Source organism: Panthera onca, chromosome C1 (genome assembly GCF_046562875.1).
Source record: "Panthera onca isolate mPanOnc1 chromosome C1, mPanOnc1 haplotype 2, whole genome shotgun sequence".
Classification (NCBI taxonomy): domain Eukaryota; kingdom Metazoa; phylum Chordata; class Mammalia; order Carnivora; family Felidae; genus Panthera; species Panthera onca.
The window spans coordinates 46,242,757-46,255,965 of NC_138346.1; the positions used below are offsets into that span (position 1 = coordinate 46,242,757).

The window sequence follows — 13,209 nt, forward strand, 5'->3', positions numbered from 1 at the left end:
TGGAGGAACTATTCCCCGAATGGGATAAACTTAGATACCCACATCTTTCCATTAGGATATTCCCAAAGCATTATTGTTCTCAGTTGCCAGAATCATCGCTTGCTTTTTTTTTTTTTAAGTTTATTTATTTCTTTGAGAGAGAGAGGAAAAAGAAAAAAAAATGAGAGCAGGAGAAGGGCAGAGAGAGAGAGGGAGAGAGAGAATCCCAAGCAGGCTTCGCATTGTCAGTGCAGAATCTGAAATGGGGCTTTGATCCCACGAACCATGAGATCATAACCTGAGCCAAAATCGAGAGTCAGATGCTTAACTGACTGAATCACCCAGATGCCCAGAATCATTGCTTTTTAGTGGTTCATAGCTGAGTCCTTTCCCAGGAATTACTTTTGGCGGAGTAGAGATGTGTCACCCAAAGTAACTGACACTCTCTGAAGTAAACTGTATATAATTATTAATTCATAAAAGAGTACAGCACCTTTTCCTCAATTCAGAGATCTATGAACAGTCATTCTAGCCCTAGAGCTCCCTGTTGAATAGCTGAAGCCATGTTGCATCACAGTTCAACTTCTCCCTCTGCCCAGTCAGCTTCTCTCCTCCTGCATAGGTGATATCATCAAGAGCAATCCCCAGTGAGCCATCTGCCTCCCAATACCCATCTCAGAGTGTTTTTCCTAGACAACACATCTTAGGACATTATTACATGTTAATTAGGTTAGCACATATTTAAAACAGGAAGCAGAACTTCCCTTGTCAATCTGACTCTCACCAAAGTGTAGGTCTTCCCCTGGGTGTTGATTCTTGGAATTGCCATAGGCCCTGGGCTATAGAATTTCTTCCTAGGACTCTGGAGAAGTGGGATATTTTTCTGTTAGTCTCATCCACATGTAAAAAAGCGGTTACACTGCTTATCTTTGCTCCTGGTTTAAATGCTCAAGAGACCCCTCTGAAGTTATAACTAAAACTGCCCAAGTTCAGCAGCCTCTCCTGTATTCACCCTTTTTTATTTCTCTGATCTGAAGCCCAGTTTGGGATGGTTCACTCCAGATCTTTCATTCTGGGTAATCCATCCTTTAATAATTCTCAAGTTTCCTCTTTTACCCAAATTCCACATTTTTGCTAAAAGTGTCTGGACTCTATTCCAACTTCATGCAAGGAGAGCAGCTCAGTGGTTTCAACCCCAGGAATATCTCAAACACACATTTTTAGAGACTTATATAGGACAAATACCAATTTAAATTGTGTTTTTATTAGCAAGATCATACACCGACTGACTTTAAAATATTTTAAAATGGTTTTGTTTCCTCAATTATAATTGATCTAATATTTCTGAGTCAACTCTCAGACCATAATATCCTTTGAGAAAAAAAATATAATTTTTTAGATATAAGAACAATAAAACCAAGAAAAGTCATGAGAAAGCAGCTGAGAGAATTCTGAAACAAAACACATGCTTTTTTTTTTTTTTAACACATTCTATTTACCATAGCACTGTGCTAGAAACTGAAATATACTTTCTAGGGGTACCTGGCTGTCTCTATTTGTTAAGCTTCCAACTTTGGCTTAGGTCATGATGTCATAGTTCATTGGTTAGGGCCCATGGGGGCTCTCTGCTGTCAGTGAAGAGCCCGCTTCAGATCCTCTCTCCCTCCCCCACTAGCACTCTCTCTCAAAAATAAATAAACCATATACTTTATGGTAGCTGTTAGAAAGCAGTTAATAGCTAAATGGAAAGGTGGAAGATATCACGTAAAACAATACTAAATGTAAGGCTTTAACAACATCCAAGTAGAAGTGAAACTAAAAAAATGTGAGATGGATGTATTAGTGAAGGAGTGAGAATTTGTACTTGCGAAAAAAGACTAGTGGAAGAGTTTGGAGTCCTGGAACCCACATCTTCAATTTTTTAAGAGGAACAAAGATAAGGACAGTGCGTTTAAGCAATATATACTTTCTCCTCGATGTCCACCATGTTCAATGACGCAAAATTGGACATTTTGTCAGCAGCCATTTACAGTTCAGCATATCTGAGTTGCCCAAGTACTCATATTTCCTAAGAATTTTAGCCAATTTTGGTTTTGGTTTGAATTTTTCCTTGGGATAAATTTCAAACCATAGAGAAAGCACATAGTTTTTTGGCTTACCAGTAAAGCGACCTGGATCATACTTTGTGGGACTCCTGGTTCTGTAGCCATGCTCAGCACAAAGGCTTCTGGCAGACACAGGCCCACTGCAGAAGCCATGCCAATGGCCACTATTGCAGGGGTAAGCCCTCCAAAAGACCAACATTCCTGTTTTCAATTACGTAGGTCTTGTTATGATTTCTTTAGTTCCGGACATCCAATCCTGGAAAGATTGAATCTCACTTTCACTAAAGATATCGTATGGAGCAAATAAGTAGCTCAAAATTGCAGAATATTTTATGAGGCAGACTCAAAGAAATTATTCTGAAACAATATATCAAAACAATTTTTGTTATTAAGTCATTTGATGATATAGAAAACAGTAAAAGAAATATAAGGTTAAGCCTTTTTATATTAATATCCCTAATGCTTTATTTTCTTTTTACCTAAAGCCTATTGGAAGCACAAGACTCTCATTACTGTAATAGTGCCTTTACATTCATTTTTTATTTAAAACACCAGCTATCATTTATCAAGTTCCTATCTAATGTGGATGCTTCACATATTCATTTCGTTGTATTCTTAACTCCATGACTAAATACAATTCATATTTTACAGGTAAGAAGACTGAGGCTTAAAGATATTAGGTATTTTTTTCCAAGGTCACAAAATTAATAAGCATTAGAGGCATTTTCTTTTAACTTTTTAATGCTTTTTTTTTTTTTTTTTGACAAGAGAGAGAGACAGAGAAAGAGAGAGGGAGAGAGCATGAGTGGGGGAGGAGCAGAGAGAGACACACACACACACACACACACACACAGAATCCGAAGTAGATTCCAGGCTCTGAGCCAGTTAGCACAGAGCCCGATGTGGGGCTCCAACTTACGGACTGTGAGATCATGACCTGAGCCAAAGTCGGATGTCCAACCTACTGAGCCACCCAGGTGCCCCAGCATAGAGGCATTTAATAAGTATCATGGATTATATTAATGCTTGTAAAATTTTGTTTCCCTCCTAGAAGTTTCCCATGCTCTATTCCTTTCCTGAGGGACTCGGGAGTAGGCATGTACTTGCTTTGGTCAGTGGAGTAATACATGTATTCACTTCTGAGCATAAGTGATGTGTGCCACTGCCAGACAGAAATGTCGAGTCAGCAAACAGCTTGTCGTGCCTCTTTTCTCTTTACTACAAGATCAGTGATAGTACACTTAGGGACAGCTTCTTTAGCCCAGAATAGATCTCCTTGGAATAGAACTGCAACATTTTGTAATGACATGCACTGTGAGTGAGAAATAAACTGTTGTTCACCAATTGATACTGGCCGGGGGGGGGGGGGGGGGGGGGGGGGTGTCACTTGTTGACACAATATATCTTGATCTTGACCTGGGTTGCTTTACTCAGTTCCACTACAAATGAAAGTCATTGTGTTACAAATCAAAACCACCATGAGATACCACCTTATGCCTGTCAGAATGGTTAAAATGTAAACAAGTCAGGGAACAACAGATGTTGGCAAAGATGTGGAGAAAGGGGAGCACTTTTGCACTGTTGATCAGAATGCAAACTGGTGCAGCCACTCTGGAGAACAGTATGGAGGTTCCTCAAAAAGTTAAAAATAGAACTACCCTATGACCCAGCAATTGCATTACTATGTATTAATCCAAAGGATAGAAAAATGCTGATTTGAAGGGGAACATGCACCTCAATGTTTATAGCGACGCTCTCAACAATAGCCAGATAATAGAAAGAGCCCAAATGGCCATAAACTGATGAATGTATAAAGAAGATGTGGTGTATATATACACAGTGGAATATTACTCGGTGCTCAAAAAAAAAAATCTTACCATTTGCAACAATGTGGATGGAACTACAGTTATTATGCTAAGCGAAATAAGTCAGTCAGAGAAAGACAAATATTGTATGATTTCACTCATATGTGGATTTTAAAAAACAAAACAGATGAACGTAGAAGAAGGGAAGGAAAAATAAAATAGAAACAGAGAGGGAGGCAAACCATAAGAGATTCTTAAATACAGAGAACAAATTGAGGGTTGATGGAGGGGAGGTTGGTGGGGGATGGGCTAAATGGGTGATGGACATTAAGGTGGGCACTTGTTGAAAGAAGCACTGGGTGTTATATGTAAGTGATGAATCACTGTGTTCTACTCCTGCAACCAACACTACACCTTATGTTAACTAACCTGAATTTAAATAAATAAATTTTTTAAAAAGTCATTATGACCTGACTCAACACCCATTCTATGACTATTATATTAATTCCTCTTGAGTTGGTCAAGCATGAACATCTAATATCCCTAACTTGATTAATATCTTTCTAAAGGCTAATATAATGTGTTATGTTTATACTTTCATATTTTTCTTCACCAAAAAATTTTTATACTCAAGATATTTATGTGGTATCTGCTGTCAATGAACGAGATTATGTTAATTTATTTTCATTGTTTTGTGGGTCTTTTGCATTTTAGGACAACCTTGTATTGTCCTCTCCTTCTGCATGAACTTAAATATATTAAATACATTACTGCATTTTCATCCCCCAGAGGGTCTTTATTTACCTTTGGCAGACACTAGGCCTTAAAATGAAATAAACAGGATCTTTGGAGTGGTATTGGAAAGTATCATTTGTAACATTTCTACAACTTAAAAAAAATCTAGTTTTTATTGAGGGCCTATAAAATTAATACCCACTCAATTCTGGTTTGAGTATCATTTCTATATTTCTGATGCGTTCTAGACTGTTTTTAGACTTAACAGGTCTTTCTTCTGGTGTTTAGGTCTACAGAAAAGTAGCACTTCTACAAGTAACTTCTTCCTATATCTATATTTTGCTTTTTTAACACTTTGAGTGTTATATTAATAAAAATTTAGCCAGTAAACATATAGGTTGCCACATATTTCAAGAAGCTGTTAATAATTTTTAAGTAAACTTTTAAATACAGAAAAGTTTTAGGTTTACAGAAAAATCATAAAGATAGAACAGGGAATTTCCACGTACTTTACACATATGTCCCCACTATTAACATGTTTTGGATTTGTTACAAGTAAGGAATTAATATTGATGCATTATTAACTGAAGTCCACAAATTATTTGGATTTTCTTAACTTTTACCTAGTGTCCTTTTTTCTGTTTCAGGAGCCCATTGAAGGATATTTTGGTTGCTTCTAGTGTTCAGCGACAGTGAATAAAGTTGCAATAAACGTACACATGCAGGTTTTTGTGTAGACATAAATTTTCAAATCAATTAGATAAATCCCTATGAGAGTGTTGCTGAATTCAATGGTAAGACTGTTTAGTTTTGCAAGAAGCTGCCAAACTGTCTTCCAAAGTTGCTGTACCATTTTACATTCTCACAGCATTTATATTCTGCTGTGCTACATCCTTGCCTGCAATTGGTATTTTCAGTATTTTGGATTTTAGCCAAATACTGTTATTTCATATGGAAGTTCTAGTTAGGAAGAGGCAGACAGCATCAAGAATAGCCAATTCTGAGAATCATTAATCCAAGTAAGATGTTTCAAATTTTTTTTTCTTTTTTTTTTTCAACGTTTTTTATTTATTTTTGGGACAGAGAGAGACAGAGCATGAACGGGGGAGGGGCAGAGAGAGAGGGAGACACAGAATCGGAAACAGGCTCCAGGCTCCGAGCCATCAGCCCAGAGCCCGACGCGGGGCTCGAACTCACGGACCGCGAGATCGTGACCTGGCTGAAGTCGGACGCTCAACCGACTGCGCCACCCAGGCGCCCCCCAAGTAAGATGTTTCAAAGTCCACTTCAGAATACTTTAACATTAGTTATTTGGGGAAACTCAACACATCATTACTAAGTTATCTTTTTGCCTGCGTGAATGTATTTTTTCTATAAAAAGATGCTAGAACAAAAGTTGCAATCAACAAATAGGGGAATATGCTGTAACGCATGTTTCAATAAGTTAAAAAATTAAAAATATAACACTACACAATCCAAAGTGTATTACATGATGGATATTTGAACTGTGTATTTCAGTAGGGAAATATCTACAACTTGTGGAATTTACAGTTTTCATATAGAAACCCACTTATACTGTGCCACACTTTCCAATCTGTAGGAATAAAGAGTTACGACATAGTAATCAGAATTTTCTGAGAAATTATCCACACTACTTTATGTACATCGTGAAAACCCTAAACTAGAACAGTTGATAGTGAATGATCCTTTTATCACAGAACTGAGAGATGTTTTCTGCTCTACAGAATTAACTCAATGGAATATATTGGATAAAGTTTTCTATAAATAGTATCATATGTAGAGCAAAACTATAGAGGATCAAAACACAGCATCATTATATGGGTAAGCTAATTAAAAATATATCATGTAGAACAAAACTGGCACTATGTAGCATTAATATAGGAACATAAAAATTAAGAAATAGAAACTCATTTTGTAAATTTGTTTTATAAAATCTTGGTATGAAAACAAACATGTTTTATGAATGCATACATATTCATTGTATTTTTTTGTATTTGTTTTTAAAATTTGAGGTTCTTACAAAAGCTTAACCATAGTAGGCTTGTCTGCCTCTCGTTTAGAGTCTATATGGAATATTGCTATAAATAAAGGGAAATCACATTCTTTTATATTCATAATTGCCTTGGCTCTAATTCATATTCACAACTATTATGAAGTGTCAGGTAATAAAGTCAAGAATAATTTATAAAAACATCTGAATAATTGTGCACTTTAAATGAGAAAATATATTTACATGCTGCCCTATATTCTGTAGAAAAAAAAGGCATATTTTGTGAATAAACTCATTTTGGCAGAATAGAACTATTTAGATACAAACCCCAGCTTGTCTGAATGTATAACTGATGGTGTTCACAACCGCCCTTTGTTTAAGACCTTATATCTAAGAAAAACAAAAGTCATTATGAAATTGCTGCTCAATACTGTCTACTTTAGAACCACATTTCTGTAGTTTGCTAATAACTTTTCCATATTATGCTGATCTGCAATTTTTGAAACCATATTTTTAACCCAAGTAGTTTGGCATAATTTCTAAAGTAACTGCTTTATTCTGGGAAATCTGGCTGCCATGATTAGTGGTTTTCCTTCAGTATTTCCATACAAGTAAGTTCCCACTGATGTACTTGTGGTTTCACATATACCAAAAAATATTCTATGATGAGTGCTGGATGGAAAGATTGTTCATCTCAGAATGATCTTTCTGGCCACATAGACATACCACAATTTGTATCAGTAATCTTGAAACTTTGGCAGTCATAAATATACATTACTCTTTCCAATATATACTCATTATTTATACCATTTTCTTTTGATGTTGTAACCTTTAGGAAATGAAAGAAAAAGAAATATGTCTCTAAAACGTCTCCGAAAAATGTTTTAAACATCTCCAAAATTTTCATTGAATACCCAAACTACTTTAATAATTGGCTTAAACCAAATTTAGAATCACATTTCTAGAAACTTCAATTGTGTGTGCGTATACACACACACACACACACACACACACACAAAGACTTTCCTTTCGGGAATGGAGGCATAGAGTGGAGATGAAACCAGGGTGCAGAAATTTCAATTGTTTCCTCAGAATATGTACAGTTAAGGGGCATAAAAGAATCAGTGAAAGACAATAATTTGTTCTTTCTTCCAATCTATATCCACCCAGAAGAACAGACTCTAGTCAGCACAAAAGGACCTCATCAGAGAAGTCTTTTAACATAAAGCATCTGTCTTAAGTATTAAAAATGTGACTTCAGTTTTCCTCTTAAATACCATCACAGCTGACCTTTTGAAACAGAGCTGAAGTTTCTCTCTGCTTAAAATTGCTCATTCTGTTGTAGAACAATAATCAATTAATGCATTTATTTTAATCTTGCTTGGCCTTTCTTGAGAGCAAGCACATTCCAAAATAGTTCTCTGTGTTCTTTAAATCCTAGTTACATTGTTTCCTTTTACATCCTAAAAATGAACTAACTATAGCAAATTTCCTGATAGTTGTTAAAGAAAAAGATAAGTGGTACTACATGAAAGTTAATATTAAATATTATATGAGATAAAAACCCTTGAACATGTAAAATTTTAAATGATAAAACATGGTCTTCCTTTTACTTTATTTCATTTCGTTAGTTGTTAGATGATTTTCATGCATTGTTTTTGGGGACATTTTTGTCTAATTTTGCTTTGACCTTCTAATTTTCAGTTGGGGAACAGTGCGGGAAACAATCTGGTTTTGATGGAATCTCAAAGTTTTGTAAGTGTGTGTGTGTTCTAAATAAGCTCAACTAGGTCGTATGACTCATGTGCTTTCCGTAGTCTCATTGACTTTATTTAATGTCTACAAGCTTTCTAATTAATTTTATTTGATCAGATAGACATTCTTGATTGCTTCTTTTTGCAAAAAATGAGTGGTTTGCTATGAAGGAGGTACTACTTGAGAGTTTTTGGTAAAATATCTTGCAAAGGCTTGTACAAATTTGATCAATTTGCATAGCAGAAATAAATATTCAAGCCCCTTGTGGTTTTCAAGGACAGCTGTTTTCTCTAGTTGTTTCTCTATGATTAAGGCTTAGGGAAGGATACAGAGTGATGAGAAATACAATTTCTACCTTTGGAAGATTTAACAGGCATGCTGGAGATTTTTACCTTTTCTGCATTTTCTTTTTTAACACATACAGCAGTAAGAAAGACTGCACCAACAAGCTACATAAAAGAGCATAGCTCATATGTTAAAGCCAAGTTTTACTTGAATATATTTCAAGAAAGTATTCTAATATTGACATTTGCACATACATTTTCATAATAAAACCTAAGTACATACAAGCAGGTTCCTATAAAATATAGAAATATGACAAATTCTCTGTGAATTTAAATGTCTCTCTTCATGTAAGCAAATATAAGAATGCTTGTGTTTTGATATTTCAATATAGTATTAGAAATCTCAGCATTTCTTTGTTGGCATATTCATGGTTTAATGTTTGCTTGGAGAGGAGAGTCTCTGAATTCCTTTGAGAATGCATTATTTATCTTGAAGTTATCCTGAAAATTTGGCAAGCCATTAATACTTTGAGGAGAACCATAGGCCCCATTTCTCCAGTGTAACTATGCTTGGAGACCTTTCAATGTATCCTTAGGTGTAGGAAAGGTTGAGAAAAAAGAGAATCTTAGAATCATGCTTTTGCCTTGCATTCAACTTTTATTAAAAGGATCGAATCCTATACACACATTTTGAGATTATAAACAGATACAAAGGCTGGGACAGTTTTGTGGTCTCTGCTGTTGCCTTTTAAGAGACTGTTGCCAGCTAGATGCACTATTTACCTAGGAGACATTGATTCAATATTTATTTAAACTAGTATGTAAATAAAAGATGAAATATGTGGTTTCCATGACTTTTTTAAATCTTTGGTTAGTTTGGAGGACTTCATCCCTTTTTTATGCCAAGAATAGCTAATGTTCATGAACTTCATGAACCCCACATTACATGACTTTTCCAAAGTCATGGCTCAGATCAGAGCTATACCCACAAGTGTACCACCAAAGTATGAAGTTTTAAATCCTAGTTCATTGATTCTCTATAGATCAGACTGAGATATTCTAAAGCAAATAGTTTATATAAGTAATCTTACTAAAAATTACTTAAAATTTTAAGTAAGCTCTGGTTTAGAAATTTTCAAACTCAAGTTATTCTAAGTAATATTTGTTTTTCTAATTGCCATAGACGGCAGAAAGTAATGGAACAAGTGGCCAGCTTATTTTCAGGTATTTTCCTGTTTAATTCCTTTTATGTAGAAAAGATGAAAACCACAAGCATTACCAGAGAACTAAGGGAAATTAAAGAGGAATCACTTTAGAAACAGCTTTTTACATAATTGCATCATAGGTATTACTCTCTAGCCTACAAATGGTCCAAATTGTCTGAAAACTGAACAGGTCAAATATCTGTGCACAGCCACTTTGCCAAGTGTGGATTACTTGGTATCTTTGAATATTTATGACTATCCCTTCATTACCTATCTCTTCCCATTCCCTGTACTGTCTAGCACAACCTAAGATTTTTTCTTAATTAAAGCGGATACCAAGAATAAAATAAACGAAGTCCCGACCTGCTAAATAAAGCGAGAGTGTGAGTGTGTGTATTTGTGTCTGTGAGAGAACTCAGTATATCCTGAATCTTTGCCAAAATTTCTCTGCATACATTTCTTATATATACACTTAGCTACCTAAACTGATTACTTAATGATTGATAGTAAACAACTGATTTTTAAAATTATATAAAAAATCAAAATGACATGAGACGTTGGAAAATAATTTCAAGTTGGTCCCAGGGTTATATTAATTTTTCAACTATTAGTAGATTTAGCCATAACATTTTTTATTTTTCCTTTTCAAAATGTAGCCAAGAAACAAACATCTTTCTTTGCTTTCTTTGCAGGAAAGAACCAGTCTCTGGATTATTTCCAGGCCATCCAGACAGCTATTTCAACTGGAACAAGTGACCTTTGGAACAGACTAGAACACAGCAGCCTGGCCAGACAGAGAGGAGGGAGTAGTCAATTGGGAAGGGCCCCAACATGTTCTTGTAAAATGTCATTTGAAGTAAGAGGACAATAAAAATTAAGGACAAATAAATGAGCTTAAAAATATTTAAAACCAAGAAAACTGTGTGACCACAATATGGGCTTCAAGGAAAGATACAGTAGGAATCTATAGCTATCATTCTTTAATACACATGTTCAACAAATACTGGTCTCCATCCCCTTCAGTATAAGGAATGTCTCTCAATTACATAATATTAATCTTTAAATCTTCACCACCTCTTTGAAACTCAGTAATCATTTGTTTTCCCTCCTTCAGTTGGGCCAAATTTCCTTAGTCTATGATTCTATGGTGGTTGTTAGATGCGCTTAGAGAATCGTCAAGATCTTTATTTAGCAAATTATTGCTGCAGTGAGTTTAAAGTTAAAATAATAGCAAAGATTTAATCAGAGAAAACAAAGTGGTTATCTTCTCCTAACATTCACTTGGAAGGCATGCTGTTCTTTTCTTTCACAGAGAGCTTATGAACTTTTAGCTCACATTATTAGCAAGAAGTATGTTAAAGAATCGAACCTCTACTGAATGCTTATGGACAAAAGTGTTGTGCTTGGCACCACAGGATATAAAAATGTCAAGGCAATCTTTTCTTCAAGATTTTGGGGAATAAATAGAAATGTTAAAAAAAAACTTTAAAAAATGTTTTTAAAAGATTTTCCAAGACAGTATTTCATTTATTTTTGCAAAACATATGAATGATAATTCAATAAAGTACAAATTACCAAGAAAATGTCATCAGATATCAGAATGTCCTCTAATAGAGAACTTAATTATGTTCAATGGGTACTGGAGAACCCTTTTAAGAAGGTAATTCTTACAGCTTCTAGCCGGGTTTTCTTAATGAAAGAAAGCAACATTTAAATGCCTTAATGCATATTCCAAAGTGCCTATAGACAGACCTGCATGCAAACTGTAAAAGTCTGACTCAGTGAATTTTGAGTATGCATCTGAATGAACGCCAGAAACGTGGCTAAGGGAAATAAAGTAAATTTTTCCAAATTCATAGTTATAGTTATGGTGGTACCTTTAAGTGACACAAAACCCAATGTAATGGCATAGAAATTTCACTATTTCAACTTATCATGTAATGTCAGAAAATGTTTGAAATGGGCCGTTAAACTCAACTTAAGTATGTCATATTTTGCATATTATCTATGATTTAGGAAGTAGTGTATCTTAGAATCCATGAACTGGAGTGGAAAGAAATGCTTCCAGAGAAATGTAATCTCCATATTTCGCAAAAATTTACTTGAAAGCAAGGACAGAGAAGAGCATAAATTATTTTTGGTGGTCTCCTTATTAGAGTAAGGAAATCCACTTTGGATGAATCCAGACAAAATAGGTTTTATATGCAGGATTTCTAGAAGAAGTAGGTTACATTTGGACATTAACAATATATGATCAAGACATGAAACAAGTGTGTAAGAATTAAGGTTTTGTTCCATTTATGAGATGGACATTTAAGGAGGAAGTTCTTGAGAATCTGTCAGAGGTTATCTAGGAAGGAGAGGACACTTGTTAGGTCCTTCCTGCCTGAGATATGGGATCTGAGGACAATACCAGCCATGATTATCTCAGCAATGTGTTTGCCACCTATAAACAGTGTAGTTTAGGTGGAGTCTGAGATTTAGTTGTCAAAATTGAGTCCAAGACTCTCCAACTAATTTAACAGAGGTTGAAATCCAAAATCATGAACAAATATTGAATTTGGAACTATATATGGAAACACTGGAACAGAAAAATATTAGCAGCCAGTTTTTTTTCATGGTTATGTTAAATAACATCAAAAAGAGAAAAAAAAAACAACTTAGAAATGAGACAATGCAAATCTATCAGAAATTCTATCTGAACATAAATTCTCATAATGGGACCAAAACTTTTTTAAAAAATTCAAATCCAAAATAAAATAAACGAAGAGAAAATTGTTGCCATTGAACTGGATATCTAACACTGTAGACACTAGCCAGTGCTAGGTACCCACATTTAAACATAGTGAAATATATATATTCTCTGGGAAGATTTCGGTTCACACGGTACTTTCGTACATATTGTTTTTCACTCATTCGTTCATGCATTGCCTTACTTGTCCCTTATGACAGTAAACTAACTGAAGGCAGAAATCTGGTCTTCAATTTAACAATGTTAAGTAAGCAAACTTACGAGATGTGTTCTTACCCACATGATATACATTATCACATAAAGTGAGTAAAAAATGAACGTTATTGAATAGACCGATGAATTGCTCATTGGTGTGCAAACACTGTGCATTTGAGTCCTGTGAATCTTTAAAATACTTACTACTATGTTTTCGAAAGGCTCAAAACGTCATGATATTGCAGTGAGCCACAACTCAGATCTTTTATCAACTCCACCTTTTAAAGCCTATCAGACAAGAAAGCCTTTACATTATTACCAGGCTAAAAAGGCTCTGAATTTTGAAAAGAGGTATTTACATAATACGGTTATTGCACCAGATG

General features: G+C 34.9%; 1 protein-coding gene across 1 annotated transcript in view; it reads right to left on the reverse strand.

Moving 5' to 3' along the window:
• COL3A1 (collagen type III alpha 1 chain) overlaps window positions 1–13,209 on the reverse strand; it is a 355,595-nt gene that overhangs the window by 309,232 nt on the left and 33,154 nt on the right. The window lies entirely within an intron of this gene.